At 33.1% G+C, this 25,379-nt stretch overlaps 1 long non-coding RNA gene across 1 annotated transcript; it reads left to right on the forward strand.

Annotated features, from left to right (window-relative positions):
• The first annotated feature begins 331 nt into the window (after positions 1–331).
• On the forward strand, positions 332–1,230 carry LOC139873629 (uncharacterized). The gene is made up of 3 exons (XR_011767394.1): positions 332–391; positions 514–550; positions 639–1,230. It is a non-coding gene; the product is annotated as an uncharacterized lncRNA (long non-coding RNA).
• The last annotated feature ends 24,149 nt before the right edge of the window (positions 1,231–25,379 follow it).

Raw genomic sequence — 25,379 nt, forward strand, 5'->3', positions numbered from 1 at the left:
TTTAGCCCTAAAATTAGGTATCGTTCCATCTCAAATTCATTTGCAAGTTACGCAGTCTTCTTCAACCCTTCAAAACTCTCTCATCTCAAATCAGTAACACTCAGCTAATCAACAATATCTATATCACTCGGTATTCATCAGATTCAAAATCTCTAATTCACATATCCGATCAAACCCGATGAATATCACTCGGGTCTTTTTCAGAATAAAACCACGATCCGTTCTTCATCATCAACATACATAATCGATTCAACACCCAGTAATGGGGTTTTCACAAATTAGATTCAACACCTATTTTTAGGAAAACCATGAACAAGATTCTACATTTTAGGAAATCATACAGGAAATCATGACTTTGCGACCCAGAAGGATATGATTTCGCAGTTTTAGGGTACGTAATTTTGTCATCTTCTTATTCAATTTTGGATTTTTAGCCTAGGTTATTGATTATTATACAAATTAGGGTTTTGTAATTTTCATTGATTTACAAATGTTTTAAATTTAACCGTGTAGAAAATTGTTGCTGATGATCGAAATAAATGGAACCTGGGTATCTTTCTGATTTTAGTTATTGTTAATTTCTTCGAATTTGATATTTTGTTTCGGATTCAAATAGAAATACTTTGTTTTTGTTTCAGATTCAAAACATTATTGATGAATAATCGATGTACATCAAATGATTTGCTTCGTTGCTATTGTTTCAGTGTTTATCACGAGGTATGAAATACAATTTTTGATGCAATCAAATATTAGCATTTTGACGTTTCTACAGACTTATGAATTTATAGTTGTTAAATGAACACTAATGCATATAATGAGTTTTCTTAATGATTGTTTATTGGTCTAAGAATTATTTTGAATGCTTTGTGTAATCTGAGGCATGATTCATGATTTGCCCAAATTCTAAATCATGTATGCGGCAGTCGATCATTTACTTCATCAAACCTATCGATATCAATAAAGAAGTAAAGATGTAAAACAGTCACTTCTCTTCTATTTGGTCAAGTATCACCACCTCTCTAATTTTTGGTGAAGTCGGGTATTAATTATCTGCATGGATTATTGAACACTTTAAGAATGCAGTTGCACCAGATACATGTTAATAGCCCTTAAAAATCACTATGACCGATGAATGGGTAAGGGCAATTTCTGAGGATACATTTATTAATATGGGTTGCTGAATATACATGTACTAAAAAGCACTATTGCTGTTATTATCCTTTCCCATTCAGTCAGTTATTAAATTGTTCATCATGTAATTACATGGTTCAACGTAATGGGTGTATATGATATTTGTATTTTCTATGAGTAAACCATCTTTTAACTTGGATTATGAATAATTACTCCAACTTATGAAGATATATACCAATTTCTTCAAGTAATTAGCGTGAATCTTTGATGTATTAAATGCTATTTATATATGCTTTGAATGAATTATCCCTTAAATTTTCAGGAATTCAACTGACTGTGGAGTAGCTCTCGTGTTACTTATGGCTTACCTTGCTTACAATACAGCTCACGTAAGTGATCGACCATCTTTAACGGTTTAATATATGTAACGCAGTAAGTTCTTTGGAGATGGGTTTTGGATTATGAAGATTGTGTGGATGGAAAATGAGATGTGATTGAATTGACCCCTATTTTCATTTGATATTCCCGTATGGTTATGGATTAGTAGGGGTAATTTCGAGAGTTTAACTCCTAATGGTGACTATATCACGTTATTCGGGAGAGATTAAGAAATGAATGGTTGTGATTTGAAGAATAAAAATGCATGGATGGCTGAGATTGTTTTTTTCATAGAATAACATAACGCATCAACTGTTGCAACAAACTACAATAATCGAGTTGCTGAATGTCGCTAAGACTCGGTAAGTCCATCAGCTTGCTTTGTGTTCTTTTTTTATTATTTTTCTTTTTTTACTTTTTTGCTGTCACAGTTGTTAAATTGAGTGTTTAGGTTTTATATATACAACGTTGTATTTTTTATTTTTGTATATTGTGTATAGTTGCATATATAATTGATTTATGCTATTAGATGTGTTGATTTTTAATTTCTTTAAAAAGGTGTTGAGGTCATATATATAAGTGATTTATGTTAATAGATTTGTTAATTTTTAATTTCCCTAACAAGGTGTTGCGGTGTTACCGTTTATGAAATTGATTTTCAAACTCTCATCCCCAAAAACCAATTGTGTCATTATTATTTAGTAGGATTCAAGGGTCAATATGCATTTGGGGCATGTTGTTATTTTGTATATCACGGTTTATGCATCGATGCATGTTACTATTTTGTATAACTTTTTAGATGTGGTTTCATTCTAAAAAAAAGTTGAACCAAGACTCTAAATTCACTTTTGTTGACGTGTAAAATCCCATTGAATGATAATAAGCATCTAACACTTTACGGTCACTAATTAGGTGATATAATTATAATTATAAGCATTATTCATTATTCATATATCTTTGATATAGGCTAAGCTTAAACCTGGCACGTCTCTGATTGTTGATTGCCATTGTTATTCAGGGTGGCTCGCTACTGCCACAGGTCTTAATATTTAATGGTGCAAGTTGAGAGTCCTTTTTTTGTATGACATTGTAGTTTAACCGGTCGGTTTTGTGTTCACAATTGATGAGATTGTGCAGGCTTCATAGATGGGTTGCTGGCATCTGATCTGGATAATGGAATAAATCAACAAACCAGTGAGTATTATCTTTCTTATATTCAGAGCTCAGTGGATTTAGGTGTCTTAAGAGAATGGTATTCCAAATGCTCATATAAAAATGTAAATAGAAGTATTTTGGGAACTCGAATCCAATGACCTAGAAGGTGACTATTTATCACTTCACTTGATCTTATAGGTTTGACTATCCTACAACTTTATGCTTCTTCATTGCTATGTATGTATCTTCTAAATATAAATCATGGTTTATTGGCCATTTATCACTTGATCTTATTGGTTTGACTATCCTGCAAGTTTATGTTTCTTCATTGTTATGTATGTATATCCATTGTGAATTGTTGACAAAATATAGTGTTTTTGATTATGTTTAAGTGCAACAAGTGTTACGAATTAGTGTTGCAATGATCATGGAAAACTGGAGAAGAATGGGTAAAAGATTTAATCAACAATCTAAAACGTGAAAAATCATAATACAACTCCAAAAAATCACCAGTTGGTACGAATTTTTATTAGACGCACACCATATGTTTGATGAAATGACAAGGATAAATTTAGTTGCAGCCTTGCAGGTAAATTTTTGGTACCCATCTTTATATTTTTTATCTTTATTTTTATTTTATGTCTTTGTTTAAATTACAATTTCATTAAAATTTATGGATTTATAGCATTTTACTCTTATACCAAATGATTAAGGTTTACATGTGCAGATGGGGTTTCTAATTTTGAAAAATTATACTCTCTCGATGCATGTGGGTGAGATGTAAAAAAAACAAATATTAATGCTCATGACCATAATTAGTTGCCCAAGTTCTATATTTTAAGTTTAGCAATCCCTGGTTCCATCCAATGCTATACCTATGTCCAATTCTCTAACTAAATGTGATTATCTATGTAATTTTTAAAATGAGATAGTTGCTGCTAAGGCTATGGAAGAATGAGTCAGTCATATTTGTTTGGACCATTTTTGCACTTTGTCTTAGTTGTATTTGGGATTTTTATAATTAAAGGATGTGTGTTAATGTTGATCGTTATATATAGAAATCATTTTAAGCGTAGGTGTCAATATGGGTCAAACGACAAGCAAACTTATTGACGAAGATCACGGTGTCACCAAAGAATTTCTCACACTGGCTCCTTCTAAAGCTTCACGCATCAACTCAGTCGCATTCGAGATCAGAAGATTTTTCTCCTTATAAAGTGAGTATTCTTCAAACTGTTGTTGATATCATATTTGATATATTGGTTGACTAAATTGTTTGACTTTTTGTGTAGAGTGAGATGAGTGATTCATGTGAGAGTAATGTTCAAACTTGAAACAAATATTTCTTACTTTTTTCTAGCAGAAACATCCATGGAAACTTCAATTGTGTTGAGCATATGTAAAGAATGTAGAAGTTTCACTTATATGTCAATTTCCACGTCTAGGCCCGGCGATTCAAAAATGAATGATGTTATGTGAGTTGTATTTGGTATTAATTATTTGGTATTAATCTTTATATTAATATATTAATATAATAATATACTAATGACGTATGAGGAAGATATGAATACAGTTTCTCCATGCTGCATGAAACTCAATACCACATTCTGTGAAGGTAAGTTTCTATTATGCTTGGTAACTGATCTAATTTTTAGGCGTAATAAATTCACCATTCCTCTATAAGATGACTTAGCATTATATTATATCTTTTAAATAAATAAATCATTATATGAGTCATAAAAAAATAATGAACATTCTAATGATGATTGAATGCTTAGCATTATTTTAGCCTTTTCTATATTCATTAAATGCTTATAAATATAGTTGTAAATATGGTGGACCAAATAAATCTTAAGGGTTGTTGTTGTTGTTGTTGTTGTTGTTGTTGTTGTTGTTGTTGTTGTTGTTGTTAAGACACTTAATAGATCAGAATGTTCATGAGTATCTCTATTTGCAGTTTACCAAGTTATCGGTTGCTTTTTCTTCATCTAGGGGAGGTTTGGCTCCACATATAAAGTCTCTGAGGGCCACCGTGGTTTATGAGGTTAGATACAAATCTGGTTTCTTGCACCTGGGGTAAAAATATTTGTAATAGATTGTGCAACAGAGTTGGTTTATAACTTGGAACTCAAATGCTAATGATTGTTTAGGGTGTTTGACTATTTTTATTCAAAACTCATAAACTGATGTTTGATGTACAAGGTAATGGGAATCATTGTAGTGGAGCACCTCAACGAAAAAACAATGATTGAAGGGAAACACTTAATATGGGTCTGGATATGCAGTCAATACGGGTCCAAGTCAAATTGTGTACATTATTATGGGTCAGAACAACGCTTCTTATCGCATCTTGTGAGAATTTTGATATGAGCATCAGATTTGTCCTTCCCTGTCTACTATTGTTTTTATTATTTAATGATTAATTAATTAATGTGTTTGCCTTTTGGTCCGTTTTCATAAGGTGTAATAAGGTGTAGGCTGTGGAAGATTCAAGTGGACTAAAAGGTTAGTAGTATATATCTTACAATATCCCTTTGAAGTTTCCATCAGGTCAATACTATGGCTGGAAAACAGTAAGGGGAGACAACCTTTATTTTGTGTTAACTAAGAGATCGTCGTTACTACAAATAAAATATCTTTATTAATTCCTTTTTTTCTTTTTCTTTTTCTTTTGTTTAATGTGGTTAACTAAAATTATCCTTCTTCGTTTTTCTTCTAAATAATCATCATTTTGTTATTTTACGTGATATATGAAACTTGGTGAGACCTACTTTAAATAGAAGTCGACTGAGACTTGGTGAAACAACGAATTGGTTATCTTTTAAACACGAAAAATGTTTCACTTTTAAAGAAAAAGAACCTAATAGGGATCAACAAGTTAATGTTGTTTTGTGGGTGAAAGGGTCAGCTTGACTAGATCCAAATTTCAGGACGTCGGATACAAAGAAAGAAATTAGTTTGTCTACTTTTGATTAAAAGTCTTCTATGACCCCCATTTGCTGCAGGTCATACGTTGCAGATCTTAATCTACAAAGATCAAAGCCCCAATCATGACTTCTCGAAAATGTGAGTGTACTTTTAATTCAATATGTGATTTTGTGCTTTACGCCATAAGAATTGGTCTCTCAATATAGGTTTACATAATTTAGATATCAGTGCCATGGTGTTTGTGTAATTAGTCAATTTCGTGTTCCAAAAGGAGAAAACAGTACAACAGAGCAATACCAAAATCAGTGGATATATACCAACGGGCTTTTCGTAGTCATCTTATCTTTTGGTGTCCTTATTACTTCTATGAAGAGTAGAGGTGCTAGGTCTTGGCGTTATGGTACATGGTGGTTTTGAAGTTTTATAGCAGATTATGGGGTCCCACTTATGGTGTTGGCTTGGACCGCATTATCTTATGTAAAGCCATCCGAACTTCCTCATGATGTCACTAGGAGACTTTTATGCCCTCTACCTTGGGAGGCTGGTTCGTTATCCCATAGGACCGTCATCAGGGTATAAAACTACTTAGTAAATAACATTGCAAAAGATACATTTTGAGTTACAGGTGGCAGTTCGACCCTTTTAATATTATATGGGTTGATTTGGGTTATGTCATGACTCATCTGTAAATGTGTCAAACATGTATAATATATAATTTAGCCTAAAAGGAAACGGGTGAGTGAACGCAAACAACTGATAAAACAGACCCAAAATTTTTTTACGTGGGAATGGCCTTGAAAAGAACAAAACAGAATTCTCGGTGCTTCAGGGTGTGAGTTTTTCTTTTCGTCTTCTTCAAGTACAACATTATGTCCAGATGAATATGAATACTGAATGAAAAGTTTTCAAGTACTATAGTTTTTATTTTCGTTCACCAGGACTCTAAAATCATCTTGGTAGCTTGGTAGATTAAGATAGTTTGCTATCATCTATTTTTTTAAATTTAAATTCTATATTAAATGAAGATATGATAGATGTTTCACATCTATTCTTATATGTGTCCAATGCGGGTTAATTGGTGAAAACCAACTAACCTTGTGTAGAAGTGGCTATGAGAAGTCTCTGTTGGCAAAAGACAATTGAAATAAAGAAAACTAATGTTGTTTCTCTCATATAAAAGATTTAGCATTAGTATCTCAGTCTTTGATTTGTCAAGTTTAACTTATGTATTAAAGGGGAACCATACTACAGATTCTAAAGCTGACGAGGTTACCCTTTTGTTTCAAATTTCATTCGATTACTCATATTAAATCATTTTGCATTTTTTTACATTTCAATCCAATTAATGTCAAAACTCTTGAGTTGATAGTCTATCTACCAAGTTGTATTGAAAGAATCACAATATCATCTTTGCACAATTAGTATCACAATTCTTTACCTGCTACACGAGAAATTAAAGTTGAAGAAGACTTTAAGGATGATGAGGTAAGAGGAGCTGGTGTGCAAAACCAGAATCAGTCTTCAGCTCATGATCAACCAACTCAATTTCCAACAAACGAGGTTCATATCAATCCAAATCCAAACCCAAACCCTAATGATGCTCTTTTGTTCACATTTCCGATTCGTAAAGCGAGATGCTTGGTATTTTTCTACTAACACTTTTTTGTTTCTTTAAATGCTTTGAAATATTTTTCTGACCACATCCTCTTTTATTTAAATAAATTGCATAAAGTAGATTATCTCTAATTGTAACTTATACTTATATGATATAAAGTTACTTATTTACCAACGGTTTCTTATTATTTTTCAGCGAATTTCAAATGAATGGTACGGTCTACGAGCAGGGGTGAATATAGAGTTAAAGGGGTGGGGTCCTATGGCCCCACTAATGTATACATTTTTCATACGATATACTCTTCAAATCGTATATGACACCACTAAATTTAACTAGATGACCCCATATATTTTAAAATCAATGATTTTTTTTTTTAAGTAAACAACCATCAAGTGTCCTTTTTATATAATTAGCTTTGAAAATTTTTTTAGGACCCGGTAACGTTATCATCCTAGATTCGCCACTGTCTACCAGGAGTTTTCCATGGCTCAAGTGTTACTGTTGTCAATATTGATGCAAGTACGGGGTTTTATAGTGGAGAAAGGAAAACAACAGCCAAGGTAGTATCCAGAGGATGTAGGCAATTTATTAGCATAATGATTTGGCTGATGGAGATCTATGTACGGTGACCTACGATGTTAGCCAACTAACGTTCCAACTAATTGAAGTAATGAGGATTCTTTAAAATTAACTGTTTGACAACAACAAATAAAGTTTTGGTTAGTTTTTCACTGTTTTGTTCATGTGTGACGTGTTATAAGTTTGCTATGTACTTGGAACACTCATTATCATACTTTTAATTTGCATTGCTATATATATATATATATATATATATATATATATATATATATATATATATATATATATATATATATATATATATATATATATATATATATATAGTGGTAGGATCAAGAGGGAAGTAACCAATCGGGGGGAAGCGGGGGGAAGCAAAAAGTTTTTTTTTTTTTTCGTTTTTTGAAAAAACTTTTTTCATGAACATTATAGATGAGATGAAAATATGAACATTTAGTAGAGACACTTTGTGATAAATGTTTTTATTTTGGCGGGAAAACGCTCGAAGAAGTAATGTATAACAATTATCGTGTTTTTCGAGCGTATGTTGAGGTTTTAGCTATTGGGATTTAGATATTAGGGTTTAGATATTAGGGTTTATAGGGTTTAGATATTAGGGTTTAGAAATTTAGGGTTTAGGGTTTAGATTTAGGGTTTAGATTTAGGATTTAGATTGAGTTTTTAACACGAACGGTTTAGAGTTTAGGGTTTAGGGTTTAGGGTTTGGTGTTTTGCATAAACCCAAAACACCAAACCCTAAACCCTAAACTCTAAATCGGGCTAAATTTTACTTCACAAAACATGGAAAAAAAAACGTTCATATTCTTCACGAACAATATTATCTTGAATGTTATTTTTGTCGATCGTTTTCCCGCCTAAATAATAACATTCATCACGAAGTGTCTCTTCTAAATGTTCATATTTTCATGTGATCTTGATGCCGGAAAAAAAAAATTTCAAAAAAAACGAAAAAAAAAAATTTTTGCTTCCCCCCGATTGGTTACTTCTCCATTGATCCTGCCCCTATATATATATATATATATATATATATATATATATATATATATATATATATATATATATATATATATATATATGTTTGCATTTTTAATTTGCATTGCTACATTGGATATAGTAAAAATAAAGATATAGCTAAACTCTAATACATTATTGAAATTCTTAATATTCTTTTTACACTCATAAAGTCCCGCGAATTCGCGGGTCCTCAACTAGTTGATATTATATTGGGTCGTGTAATCTGAGTTTTCTACTTGCAACATCATTTTTGTGTATAAAATTATATTTATATTTGTTAAAAATACATTGATATTATATTGGCTCGTGTAATCTAAATTTTCAACTTGCAACATCATAAATTTAATTTTTGTTTTGAACGACGATTTTTTAACATCAGTAGATCATTTATTTCAACGACTCTCATCATTTGCACGTAACACACGCGTTCGGGCGGAAACCCAAACCCGATCGACGGTACTCCGGAACACATCCATTCGAGCAGTGGTCCGGGTAGAGGTCCGTGAACGAATCCGATAAAACCTCTCTATAGAGTATAGTGTCAATATATACCACCATTATTGGTGTTCAATTGATTTAAGGAAAATCATGTCAATATATACCATCATTATTGGTGTTCAATTGGTTTAAAGAAAATCATGTCATCCCTAAGGATCGAACTCATGACCTCTCCCTATCCCATGACACAAACTCAAAAAGTATATGGGAAAAACCGTTGGACTATGTCCGCAAGTTCAAATCATAAATTTAATTATATAATATAAGTTTAGCATTGTTTTTTTTTTTTTTTTAAATAAGTAAGCGCAATTAAACTACAACTAATTATCCTTAGTAACATCACAAATAACTCAACGTGAGAGTTGTACATTTTTTTATAAAAATTGTAGTTTTCATATTGTTCTACCTTAGGACTTCATTGTTCATGTGTTTCAGTTTTTTATCCAATGACATGATATAAATATTTAACAGAGTATCATAAATATATTATTTTAAGCAATTAACAATCAAAAATCTTACCGTCGTCACTAAAGTTAAGCGCATTGTACAATATAAATTAGACTTTTGTTGCGGGTAAATCAATAACACTAATATATCTTTCTTTAAACCCATTAAAAGACGTTGCTTTACCAATTACTAAAACAATGATTGTGATGTTATGAGGGTTTAAAATCATAACACCCAAGTTATTACCACAAAAGGGATGGGCCAAATATAACCCTAATCATGTCATTTTCACGTGGTCCTGAAGTTTAATTGTCATAAATATTTCTTCAGTCAACCAATAGCAGCTACACCCTAAGTAACTTAAATTCGTCAAATTTTAAATAGATAATAATAAATACGGAGCAATCAACGAGAAAATAGAAACTCAGATTTCGTATATTACTCCTATATAATAATAGAGTAATAGTCACTTCAAGTGACATCGTATTAGGTTAAAATTACTCCTATATACTAATAATCACTTCGAGTCACGTCGTTTTGAGTTAAAATGGATGCCTTTTAACACAAATATATACAACTAGTGAAAAGACCCGTGGAACCACGAATTTTTTATATGAAACAGTTGAATTTAAATATTTAGATATTAAACAAATACAAAATGGTATAATCGATTAGTTAACATCACGTTCACAATTAGATAGTCAACTACCATTAGCGTATGAATGAAAATGCAATTGGTAAACTATAATAAATTACGAATATATAATAAAGTGTATTAATCCACATGTTGTTGATTAATTTATCATCATACAGGATCAATCATAACATGTAATCACAAATTAATAATATGAACATTAAAGGAAAACTTACTTGATGATGGAAGAATCAATTTAGGGTTTGATGATGATGAAGCCATGATTAGGGTTGATCAATTCCTACAGTAATATCAATAATCCAATGGAGGGATTTTCTCTTGAATAATTGGTGTTCTATAGAGAATCTTGAATTGATATTATGCAGAGAATAAACCACGCACCCTCATGTGACGATCGCTCCAAATTCATATGGACGAACACGTCATTCATTGATTTCATTGCGAGGTATTTGACCTATATGTGATACATTTTGTAACATTGTATTCGTTTGAAAAGGTATTTCATAAACGAATATATAAATTTCAGGTTTTTAACATCTGATGATTCCTACGTATAGACAATCACCATTTTAATGGTTTACAATAATACATCTGTTGACAATACAGTCAAAATAAGATACATGGTAATGGTTTGGTGAATGCAAGTTTCTTGTATATAACATGTATGACTCCAAGCACATATCTTGTATCACGTATAAGCAAACAGCGGAAGACTTCTAGAAACCTGAGAATAAACATGCTTCAAGTGTCAACACAAAGGTTGGTGAGTTCATAGTTTTAATATTACACATAATCCGTATATCGATGTGGATTACAAAAGTTTAGTTGTTTTATTCAAAACGTTTATCAATAGGTTTTACATAAAAGGTGGATCACAAGATTTCAGTTGTTTCATCCGAAACGTTTATCAATTGGTTTTACATAAAAGGTGGATCACAAGATTTCAGTTGTTTCATCCGAAACGTTTATCAATCGGTTCTACAAAATTGAGCACCCTGGTAACTAAACTTTAACGTTTATATAATTTGTACCCTCTGTATAATCATCTTAATAATACACGCAAACCAACGTGTACGCTTCTCAAATAGCATACGTCCGTTAAAAGGCTAGCGCTCTAGCTCGAACGGGGATGTCAAGCCCTATGGATCCATATACTACTACTCGCGCCCACCAGTTCTTATAACCGGCAGTTACTAGTTACCAAAGCTAAGGGATTTTCGGTTCAAACTCGGTGTAGAATTAAGTATGTACTTGTATCCATTGCGTTTAAAATAAATTGCATGTATTCTCAGCCCAAAAATATATATTGCAAAAGCAATTAAAAAGGGAGCAATGAAACTCACACATATAAATATTGTATATCGGTTAATAAAGCATTTGCATGTATTCTCAGCCCAAAAATGTAGAGAGTAAAAGGGATCATATGAAACTCACTCAAATCAGTTTTAGTTTTTGTATTCATTTTATAAAACAGCGCATGTATTCTCAGCCCAAAAATATGTATAAAAAGGGATCAATGAACTCACTGTTTAATATTGATATACAATATTGTAGGAAAGCACGTAGACGCATCGGAGATAATAAACACGAGGTTTGATTCACAAAAATACCCCCGAACATTACCCATAACCTTCTTGGCAATAACCCATATTTTCCTTAGCTCTAGCTCGCTCGGAAACTCGTTTTGAAAATTACTTGGACAGTACTCCGTCGTAATATTTTATGTACATTATTATTTTTGTATCGCAAAAATAATAATACTAATAATAAGATTAATAAGATTAATAATAATCTTAATAATAATAATAATAATAATAATAATAATAATAATAATAATAATAATAATAAATATTATACGGAGTAATATATATTTGTGTATGTGTGTTTGATTTTTCATTCGAGCAAAACACCTGAATTTATAGTACCTGGCCTGGAATCTGGAGTCATGCGACTCGCATGGAAATGGCCTTCTGGCCATGCGACTCGCATGAGGACCAGGGACAGCTCACATTGTTTTGGCTCCTAGCTTGTCGACATAATTAAATAATATATATATAATATATAATTTAAATTAATTAATTATATATTATATTTTATTCCCATGCATAGTTGATTTGTAATTTTTGTTCCGATAAGTCGTACGTTGTTACTTGACTTATGTCCCGGTTCCGGTTTCTCGAATGTCCTTTCGTACGCTGAGAAAACTTGCATTTTACATTTCGTGACTCGTACCTTTGTTAAAATATAGCCTTAAATTATTCCTAAACTATACCACTCAAAGTATATCTTAAACTTTCGAGTATTTTGGTCATTTACTTCTATAAATCATCGTCTCACTATTTGTTAAAATACATTTTTAAAATAGTGTTTTACTGTAGCAAAGTCAATTTTACTGTAGCAAATAGTGATTTTCGAAAACACTGTAGCATTTTGGGTACTGTAGCAATTTGAAAATACTTTATCAAATTAGTGTTTTACTGGTTCATCTTAAACGTTTTAGTTAACTTATCTAAATATCAATCAAATCAATAATCGAATGTTACTATCGTTTACTAAATAACTTGAAATCATATATATTTAATTAGATATATAAACCAATAAGTTTAATGTACGGTATTATGCAATTAAAACTTTGTTACGTTTTCAAGTTATAGTATATATATGTATCTATTTACATATAATTGTTCGCGAATCGTTGAGAAAATCGAAGGGTACTTGAATAGTTCAAAAATTTTGAGATTCAGTTTTACAGACTTTGTTTATCGTGTCGAAATCATTAATCCTTTAAAGATTAAGTTTAAATTTAGTCGCAAATTTTCGGGTCATTACACCTCATATTTATTTTATAGTTATGACAGTTATTTCCATTAAATAACTGTCAAATTAGGTAGGGTATAAATTGTCATTAAGGCCAAACATAAGGGGGTAAATTGATGATGGTAATAAGGCCACAAATAAAATACGGGTCTAACATTCTCCCACTTGGCCGAATTACCATTTGTAGATAAACTAAATTAAGTTGGCCAAGTTTATCATAATTATCATAATTTCATATAGCACCAAAAGCAAAAAGATACAGCCTTACGTATCGCATTTGACACGGGACCCCCATCAATTATACTAATGGTACTAATATAAAAAGTATGATTTCTTTAAAGCCAAAATGACAAGAGCATAATGTGGTACACAACATTAGTTTATCTATAATGAAAGTTAAGTGTACACATTTGAAGTAAATATAGACAAACAAGACATTATAGTGAAGGATATTGTCATAAAGCGCTTTTATTAATAATTAAACATTATCATGAAATGGTACACTAACTACAACATCATGTAAGGTCTCGACGAAAACCCATCTTGGTCACGTGACTTGTAAATACATTGGGTGGTAGACCTTTAGTTAGCGGATCCGCAAGCATTTCATGAGTTCTAATGTGCTCGATACATATACGTTGTTCTTCCACTCTTTCACGTACGAATAAGTACTTTGTATCGAGGTATAAACCAGCTCCAGTCGAACTGTTACTGTTCGAGAAGCTCACGGCTGCACTATTATCGCAGTAAATCTTCAATGGCCTTGAGATGGAATTAACAATTTTGAGTCCAGTGATCAAGTTTCTCAACAGCATTGCTTGACATGTCGCATTATAAACCGCGACATACTCAGCCATCATGGTTGAGGTCGTCGTCAACACTTGCTTCTGACTCTTCCAAGAAATAGGCCCACCTGACAACATGAATATATATCCCATAGTCGACCTACTAGTGTCTTTGCATTTCGCAAAGTCAGAATTCGAGTATCCAATGACTTCAAGATTGTCGGTTCTTGTGTAGGTTAATTTGTACTCTTTCGTTCCTTGAAGATATCGCAATACTTTCTTATCAGCTTTCCAATGATGTAGGCCAGGATTAGATTGAAATCTGCCTAACATGCCACATATATATGCGATATCTGGTCGAGTACAAACTTGAGCATACGTTAAGCTTCCTACTACGGAAGCATAAGGAATTCGCTTCATTTCCTCAATTTCAACCTCGGTTTTCGGACATTGATGAGATCCAAAAGCATCACCCTTAACCACGGGAGCGACCGTCGGGGAGCAATGTTGCATACCGAACCTATTAAGTACGCGTTCGATATATGCCTTTTGAGACAATCCTAATATCCCATTGGCTCGATCTCAGTGAATTTCAATTCCTATAACATAAGAGGCTTCACGAAGATCTTTCATGTCAAAGTTTCTAGAAAGAAAACGCTTTGACTCATGCAAAAAATCAATATTATTACTTGCCAAAAGGATATCATCAACGTAAAGAACAAGTATAATAAAATTGCTCCCACTCATTTTGAGGTACACACATTGATCTACCTGATTTTTGATGAAGTTGTGTTTCTTCATTACTTCATCAAATTTTAAGTACCATTGACGAGAAGCTTGCTTAAGCCCATAAATAGATTTCTTGAGTTTACAAACTAAGTGTTCTTGGCCTTCAGATATAAAACCTTGAGGTTGAGCCATGAACACATCTTCATGTAAATCTCCATTAAGAAATGCAGTTTTGACATCCATTTGGTGTAACTCCAAGTCAAAATGAGCTACTAAGGCCATTACGATCCTTAGGGAGTCTTTTCTCGATACGGGAGAAAAGGTTTCCTTATAATCAATACCCTCTTTTTGAGTGTAGCCTTTCGCAACCAAACGAGCTTTATATTGCTCAATATTTCCATTTGGGTCAAGTTTAGTCTTAAAAACCCACTTGCATCCAACGGGTTTTGCACCCTTTGGTAGTTCAGCAAGTTCCCAAACGTCATTTTTGCTCATTGAATTCATTTCATCATTCATTGCTTCCTTCCAATGAGCTGATTGGTCACTAGTAATGGCTTCTTCATATGAAACAGGGTCATCGATTTTCCCTAAATCAAAATCAGCCTCATTCAAATAGGTATAGTAATCGTCAAAATTCGTGGGCTGCCTTTGTCGTTGTGACCTACGCAATGGTTGTTGAGTTTCTTGTGGTTCAATGTTAGTCACGGGGTTAGGTTCATTTTCCACGACGTTATTTGGATGATCATTAGAAGTTAAGTGATCATTCGAGCTGTCAAGTGGCATATTAATCGGGATGGGCACATGAATTATTAGTGTCTCATCTCGAGCCTCTTGAAGCTCAATTTTTCTATATGAACCACTCCCACTGTTGTTAGCATTCTCAAGAAACTCAGCATGGCGTGTCTCAACAATCCTGGTACTGTGAGAAGGGCAATAAAATCGGTAACCCTTTGATCGTTCTGGGTACCCAATGAAGAAGCAACTAATGGTTTTCAAGTCCAGTTTTCGTGATTGAGGATTGTATATCTTTGCTTCGGCTGGACATCCCCAAACCCGTAAATATCGTAAGCTAGGTTTCCTTCCTGTCCAAATTTCATATGGTGTTTTCGGGACAGATTTAGAAGGAACTCTATTAAGGATGTGAACAGCCGTTTTCAATGCCTCAGTCCAAAGAAATTCAGGAAGGTTTGAATTTGCTAACATACTTCGAACCATTTCCATAAGGGTGCGATTTCTCCTCTCAGCTACACCATTTTGCTGAGGGGTACCTGGCATGGTATATTGGTTAATAATCCCATGGTCTTTACAAAAGTCAAAGATCCAGGGGCTTGACCAACATCAGTATGTCTACCATAATATTCACCTCCTCTATCCGATCTTACCACTTTAATTTTACGGTCAAGTTGATTTTCAACTTCCGCTTTAAAAGTTTTGAACATTTCAAGTGATTCGGATTTTTCATTAATTAGGAACAAGTACATGTAACGTGAGTAATCATCAATGAAGGTAATGAATGATTTATGACCACCAATGGCCGAAGGAAAAGGTCCACATATGTCAGTATGTACAAGTTCTAATAATCCAGTACTTCGTGTGGCACATTTCTTATTTCCGTTGGTCATTTTTCCCTTTATGCATTCTACACATTTTTCAAAATCGGAGAAATCAAGATTAGGTAGAACTTCATCTTTCACGAGTCTAGTCATCATGTCTCATGAAATATGACCTAAACGTTGATGCCATAACTTTGATGAAGTTTCGAGATCTTGTTTTCTCTTATTTTGAATTACATTCTCATTAACATTAAATGATAAAAGAGATTTCGAGAACTGGTTATCTAAACACAACTTAAAGAGGTTTCCCTCGAGACAACCAGTACCAATAATACGGGAATTTAAACTAATATATACTTTATTGTATCCAAATGTAAATATATAATCATCAATAATTAGCTTAGATACAGATATTAAGTTTCGAGTCATGCTCGGTACATAAAGAGTTCCATAAAGATTCAAACAGAAGCCACCCTCTAAAATTAATGAAAGGGTTCCAACAGCTTCAACATTTAAATCAACTCCATTCCCGACTTTAACCGTTAGTTGGTTTCTTTCCAAACTCCGGATTGTATGGAATCCCTGTAAAGAATTAGAAATGTGTACCATGGATCCAGAGTCAATCCACCATGAATTAATAGGGACATTTACATTAAAAGTTTCATTAATCATAAAAGATTCAAATATACCTTTCTTTGCTAACCATTCCTTGAATTTCGGACAGTCCCTTTGAATATGCCCATTCTTATGGCAAAATTTGCATTTTGGACCGTCTGGGAATGAGTTAGTACTTGAACCTGTTTTCTGGACTTTATTTGGAGTACGCTTATCTCCACTTGAACCTTTGCCCTTCCATGAGCCCTTTCTCTTTTTGGAGTTTATAGTAGCAATGTGAGCAACATCTGGTTTTTCTACTTTAAGGCGTTCTTCCTCTTGCACACACATGGCAATCAATTCGCTCATTGTCCATTTCTCCTTTTGCGTGTTATAATTGATCTTGAAAGGACCAAATTGCATAGGGAGAGATGTCATTATGAAATGAACTAAAAAACCTTCACTGATTTCCATGTTCATGCCTTTCAGTTTGTTCGCCATATCTGTGACGATCGCTCCAAATCCATATGGACGAACACGTCATTCATCGATTTCATTGCGAGGTATTTGACCTCTATATGATACATTTTGTAAACATTGCATTCTTTTGAAAAGGCACACCATAAATGAATATTTAAATCAAAGGTTTTCGACATCTGATGATTTCTACATATAGACAATCACCGTAAATAATAGTTTACAATAGTAATTCCGTTGACAATGCAGTCAAAATAAGATACATGGTGATGATTTGGTGAATGCAATGTTTCCTTGAAAAATATACCCTGTATGACTCCATGCACATAGCTTGTCTAACATATAATCAAACAGCGGAAGACTTCTAGGGAACCTGAGAATAAACATGCTAACAAGTGTCAACACAAAGGTTGGTGAGTTCATAGTTTGTATGTTTCGCATAATTTGTATATAAAGATGGATCACAAGATTTCAGTTGTTCAATCCAGAAACGTTTATCAAAATATTCTACGAAATTGAGCACCCTGGTAACTAAACTTAACGTATATATAATTTGTACCCTTTGTATAATCATCTTAATAAATACACGCAAACCAACATGTACGCTTCTCAAATAGTATACGTCCGTTAAAAGGCTAGTGCTCTAGCTCGGACGGGGATATCAAGCCCTATGGATCCATATACTACTACTCGCGCCCACCAGTTCTTATAACTGGTAGTTACTAGTTACCAAAGCTAAGGGATTTTTGGTTCAAACTGGGTGTAGAATTTAGTATGTACTTGTATCCATTGCGTTTAAAATAAAGTGCATGTATTCTCAGCCCAAAAAATATAGATTGCAAAAGCAATTAAAAAGGGAGCAAATGAAACTCACCTTAGCCGAATATAAAGTCGTTCACCAAAATGTGATCAAAACTCGGATTACCAAATAACCGTAGATCTCAACCTAGAGAACATATGTTGGTCAATAATTGTTTATCAAGCTAGGTCAGGTCATAGTGTATCACAATCCTAATGCTCGAAATTGACATACAAAAGTTATTCAAAGTTGTTTCAAAAAGTCAATTTTGACAATAGTTCAACAAACGAGACGTACCTTATATAAGGATTCATTTACTCGGTTGGTAATATTCAAAAATCCATTTTATCAATCTCGTAAACAAGTTGTTTAAGTATTAATTGCAGATTCAAAAAGCAATTCCAATTAATGTCAATTATAATTCAGTTGACCATATCTTTTGATCCGTTCATCAAAACTATTCGATATCTAAATGAAAAGTTATTGATTTTTCGCCAGCATTCCAAAAACATGTATATCATATACCTTTTACCAGTAATATATGTATTTAATTCGTGATCTATTATAAACTGTTTAACGACAAAAATTAGCATACACGTATATATAAATATATATACTCGAGCACTAGACATGGATACACAATTAATATATAAAAGATAAAATATGAGTGCTTACGTATCAATATTGAGATTAAATATTGTATGAAAGTACGTAGATGCAACAGAGATGATAAACACTAGATTTGATTCACAAATATACCCTCGAACATTACACATAACCTCCTTGGCAATAACCCATAATTTCCTTAGCTCTATCCCGCTCAAAAACCCATTTTGAAGGTGACACGCTCATAACCTCGTCGTAGTATTTTATGTATATATACTACTAATAATAATATTATAATAAGATTAATAATAATAATATTAATATTAATAATAATAATAATAATAATATAATAATAATAATAATAATAATAAATAATAATAATATGTGGAGAGTGGAGACCAGATCGAGCTTTTATAGTATGTGGCCTGCTACAGTACCTCATGCGATCGCATGAGTTTTCAGTGTTTTTGCAATGCGATCGCATGGCCGCCTTATCCTGTTTTTGTTTGCTAGTTCGTCGACATCAAATAGTGTTCAATGTAGCAATAGTGTTACTGTAGCAAATAGTGTTTACTGTAGCAAACAGTGTTACTGTAGCAAATCACTGTAGCAAAATACGGTTTCACTGTAGCAAATAGTGTTTTACTGTAGCAAATAGTGTTTTACTGTAGCAAATAGTGTTTTACTGTAGCAAAGTCATTTTACTGTAGCAAATAATGTTTTACGGTAGGAAAGTCGTTTTTACTTGTACATATATATATACATACATATAATTGTTCATGAATCGTCGAGAGCAGTCAAATGTAATTTAATACATGAAACAGTTCTAAAATGTTGAAATTCAACTTCATAGACTTTGCTTATCGTGTCGGAAACATTAAATCATTTAAAGATAAAGTTTAAATTTGGTCAGAAATTTCCGGGTCATCACAGTACCTACCCGTTAAAGAAATTTCGTCCCGAAATTTAAGTGAGGTCGTCATGGCTAACAATAGAAATGTTTTCATGACGAATATGAGTTGATAAATAGAATTTTATCACCGTTGAATTATATGGATAAAATAATCCAATTACTCGAAGCGTATGAGAGAAGTTATCGTAATAAAGTGAAATGAGGGAATATTGATTCATCTTAACTTTTGACGTATTAACGATTGATTTCTGGAATTTAAGGAATAGAAAATCTTCATAATCTATATAAGATTTGATTCTTCGGAATTTTCGGAAATTAGGATTTTCTTTGATTAAATGCGTAATCTGCCTCGATTGCTATGTCTGATATTTCGCTATAAATTGACCTATTCCGTTTCATTTATTTTCACCACTCCTATAATCTTCTTTCTTATTTCATACATCCCAATAGATTGTGAAAATGCTTAATCCAGTTCTGATTCTTGATATTTTCCTGGCTATCGTATCCTTCATTCTTCTTTTTCATCTGCCACCAGAGGAATTTATTTTCTTCTACTATTACCTTGGGGTTATAGTGTTTTTCATTCTCCCGTGTCTTTATATTGCTATACGCATTGATATACACGATTTGTAATTTCGGGGTTGTTATCGGGCTTTATATTCTCCATTATATTTCAAAGCTTCATGCTTTCGTTATCTCTTCCCGACCTTAAGTCAAGCAGATAATGGTCCAGAATTCGTAGGTATGAAGTTTCAGATGAACATAACTAATGTTCTAAGAAAGAAATGGTAATAGCACAATCTGACTTGTCAAATTACCAGAATACCTCGAAAAAAACCGAATCATCAAGAAAAATATTTTCTTGATATGTTTAGAGGTTAAATAGAATGAAAGAGTTATGTAACATGGTTCATGATGAGGGTATGATCTGTGAAACTTTGTCACGTTCCATTAGAAACTCAACATGACTTACTGTAATATAATCACGTTGATCAAGTGTCATTATATTATACTAACTCATGCTTCAGTTCCCAACATTACTTTAAAACATCCATTTTTTCGAATTTTTCAGATTTTAGAAACTAAAATAGTTTCTTTTATAATGTAACACAGATAGCGCGAAGAGGTAATGATTTCAGATAAGAATGGTTTCGAAAAATATCTTCAGAAATATGGAGGATATTTATAATGGGAGATACGATGATATCTTAGAATATTTAAGATAAGATGATGATGAAAAATGTTGTCCGCAAAGGTTTTAGAGTAAGGAGCAAGGTATTCGCTAATGATTTCAGCAGACTCTGAATCATTTGGATTCTTTGAAGGTAGATTTAGTCTTTGTGATTTGTCCACAGCCTCCTTCATGGTCTGCTCAATCAGTTTTTCAATTCCAAACCTTCTCTTTTTCTCTGCTTTACCACCATACTATTCTTTATCATCAAACTTTTGACTGTTAAGGTCGTTTACAGTTTTTGCTGCTTCATTAACATTTTTTCAAAATTCGGAGAACTAGTTTCGTAGTTTGGGGTGTTTTTCGGAAACTTCACATTCGAAGTATGTAAGTCCAGGAGGTAGACGTTATATGTACACATATAACTGTTGGCGTAGACGTGCTACAAGATTTCAAGATACTGATTGCTAATTCCCGATAGTTGATATGGCAATTGCCGTTACAAGATGTGGATGAGTACATGATACAGTTTCAATGAGTATAAGGATTTTTCGAAAGGTCAAAGATCAATGAAGTTGTTGGTAAATTTACTGCTAATGTGGTGGAACATGAAAGGTTCCCCAGTAACAAGAACGTGTATGTCAAGGTTATAATAGGGTTAATCTGAAAAGTCGAAGTTAACTGGTTGAAAGTGTGGTAAAACTGGATACTTTGAAAAGGGATTGCAATATTATTTTCAGTAATAACAATGCTAAAGGATCTGTCACATTTTTGAAGTCAAAGTATAGCTTTGAAAGATGTAGAGATCTAAGAATGATGTCACCCGTTAAATCTTGACTTGGATTCTGATCCGTCAATATCAGAATATGTAATTGAATTTGTATGGAAACGATTGTATATCGCTATGAACATAGTTAATAATTTTTTTGAATCAAAGTTGAAGAATGTACAGTATAACATATTAATTGTGAACTTATATATTTCCCGGGAATTACCTACCCGTTAAAAATTTCACAAGTAATATTTTGTACAAAAGAATTTTCATATAAGTCTTTATGAAAATATATGTATGTATATTTCTTCATATGTAATACGGATTTAATGAGTTAATATCATATTAAGCTCATTTGATTTTTGGCTTGACTTAGAAATGATTAATCTCTAAAACATTAAAGATTACATAATCTTTGCGGAGTTTTTCACTAATGAAATCAACACTTCATTATTTATTCTTATTGATATTCCTCGGTGAAGGATGTTGGTGCTCGTGGAATTTTTGTGAACCTTACAAGGCACGGATGATGTTTTCTGGAAAGTTTCGAGTATATCGAAATTGAAAATGTAAAATCAATTATGTAATTGATTAATACACTTGGTTTATTATGAAATGGAATTCATTGGGTTGAAATAGAGATTGTAGTTAACAATGGTTAAGTCGTTAACGAAGGATGTACATCATAGCATATTAGTAATATGAATTAACCGAGTAGTACCTACTAGTTAAGATTCACACGTAATAGCTTAGTACGAAAAGATTTATTTTGATCTCAGAATTCATATAAAATATACATATAATTTCTTTAGAGGGAATGAGTTAATACTTCATAACTCGTTGATACGATATATGTGTTGTTGATTAGTGATGATGTTTGCGGTGATTATGGATCTGGCGAAACTTGTGGTTGTTGTAGATGCTGCTGATGCTGACGATACTGATGGTACTGGCGGTGCTGCTGCTAACAGATCTAGCTTGTAAATCGTGCACCATTCCGATCAGGGTTTTATTTCATCATTTCTATTCGCTCATTCATCTCGTTTACAAATAGAACTAAAATAAGTAATCTCTAAAACTTTTTGACACTACATATTCTCTGCAGAATATTTCTTCGGTGAAGTTATGAATCAATACTTCATCGTTTGTTGTTGTTGGTATTCCTTGGTATCTATGGGGCGTATGACGTTGATGCTCGAGGTACAGATTGTGATGTTGAGGTGTGGGATGCGGATGTTGTTGTTGGTGGTGGTGATGGTACTGTTGGTGTTGCTGATGGTGGTATTGTTGATGCCGGTGATGCTGCTGGTGCTTGTAACCTTTGCACCATATTCTCCAAAGCCACTACCCGAGCACGAAGCTCGTTGACTTCTTCTACTACACCGGGATGATTGGAGGTTCGGACGAGCGGATGAATAAGATCCAGAATTTGAGATAGTATATTATCGTGATGAGATACTCTGGAAATGAGAGAGAAAATGGTGTCTCGAACAGGTTCGCCGGTAAGTGCTTCAGGTTCTTCGCCAAGAGGGCAATGTGGTGGATGGAAGGGATCGCCTTCTACTTGTCTCCAATAATTAAGTAGGCTACGAACCCATCCCCAATTCATCCAGAATAGATGATGGCTAATTGGTTGATCCATTCCGGTTACACTGTCTTCGGAATTCAGGTGAATATCCATATCGGAATAGCTGTCGGAGTTTAAGGAATTTGAAATAGATACGGGATCCATCTTGTATAATTAAGGAGATGATTTTTGATATGAATTAGATTATAGAATTTAGTTTGGTATTCTTCAATACATAATTTACATATGTATATATAATATCAAATTCCATAAATCACGGAGAAATTTTCGGAAGATGTCAGGAAAAGTTTACAGTAACAGATACGCTAAGATATGAATTTTTGTCTATACACTATTTATGCAATAAATGCAGGAAAACGTGTCTAGACTTAAGAATGATAAACATGTAATTTCCGACAAGAAATAATAAGCAAAACTTTTAACATGCAGACACGGTCGAAGTCCAGACTTACTAATGCATCCTAACCACTATCAGTTAGACACACTCATGCAAGACCTGGTTCGCTAGGACCAACGCTCTGATACCAACTGTGACGATCGCTCCAAATCCATATGGACGAACACGTCATTCATCGATTTCATTGCGAGGTATTTGACCTCTATATGATACGTTTTGTAAACATTGCATTCTTTTGAAAAGGCACACCATAAATGAATATTTAAATCAAAGGTTTTCGACATCTGATGATTTCTACATATAGAAAATCACCGTAAATAATAGTTTACAATAGTAATTCCGTTGACAATGCAGTCAAAATAAGATACATGGTGATGATTTGGTGAATGCAACGTTTCCTTGAAAAATATGTCCTGTATGACTCCATGCACATAGCTTGTCTAACATATAAGAAAACAGCGGAAGACTTCTAGGGAACCTGAGAATAAACATGCTAACAAGTGTCAACACAAAAGTTGGTGAGTTCATAGTTTGTATGTTTTGCATAATCTGTATATAAAGATGGATCACAAGATTTCAGTTGTTCAATCCAGAAACGTTTATCAAAATATTCTACGAAATTGAGCACCCTGGTAACTAAACTTAACGTATATATAATTTGTACCCTTTGTATAATCATCTTAATAAATACACGCAAACCAACGTGTACGCTTCTCAAATAGTATACGTCCGTTAAAAGGCTAGTGCTCTAGCTCGGACGGGGATATCAAGCCCTATGGATCCATATACTACTACTCGCGCCCACCAGTTCTTATAACTGGTAGTTACTAGTTACCAAAGCTAAGGGATTTTCGGTTCAAACTCGGTGTAGAATTTAGTATGTACTTGTATCCATTGCGTTTAAAATAAAGTGCATGTATTCTCAGCCCAAAAATATAGATTGCAAAAGCAATTAAAAAGGGAGCAAATGAAACTCACCTTAGCCGAATATAAAGTCGTTCACCACAATGTGATCGAAACTCGGATTACCAAATAACCGTAGATCTCAACCTAGAGAACATATGTTGGTCAATAATTGTTTATCAAGCTAGGTCAGGTCATAGTGTATCACAATCCTAATGCTCGAAATTGACATACAAAAGTTATTCAAAGTTGTTTCAAAAAGTCAATTTTGACAATAGTTCAACAAGCGAGACGTACCTTATATAAGGATTCATTTACTCGGTTGGTAATATTCAAAAATCCATTTTATCAAGCTCGTAAACAAGTTGTTTAAGTATTGATTGCAGATTCAAAAAGCAATTCCAATTAATGTCAATTATAATTCAGTTGACCATATCTTTTGATCCGTTCATCAAAACTATTCGATATCTAAATGAAAAGTTATTGATTTTTCGCCAGCATTCCAAAAACATGTATATCATATACCTTTTACCAGTAATATATGTATTTAATTCGTGATCTATTATAAACTGTTTAACGACGAAAATTAGCATACGCGTATATATAAATATATATACTCGAGCACTAGACATGGATACACAATTAATATATAAAAGATAAAATATGAGTGCTTACGTATCAATATTGAGATTAAATATTGTAGGAAAGTACGTAGATGCAACAGAGATGATAAACACTAGATTTGATTCACAAATATACCCTCGAACATTACCCATAACCTCCTTGACAATAACCCATAATTTTCTTAGCTCTATCCCGCTCAAAAACCCATTTTGAAGGTGACACGCTCATGACCT

Source organism: Rutidosis leptorrhynchoides, chromosome 10 (assembly GCF_046630445.1).
Source record: "Rutidosis leptorrhynchoides isolate AG116_Rl617_1_P2 chromosome 10, CSIRO_AGI_Rlap_v1, whole genome shotgun sequence".
Taxonomy (NCBI): Eukaryota; Viridiplantae; Streptophyta; class Magnoliopsida; order Asterales; family Asteraceae; genus Rutidosis; species Rutidosis leptorrhynchoides.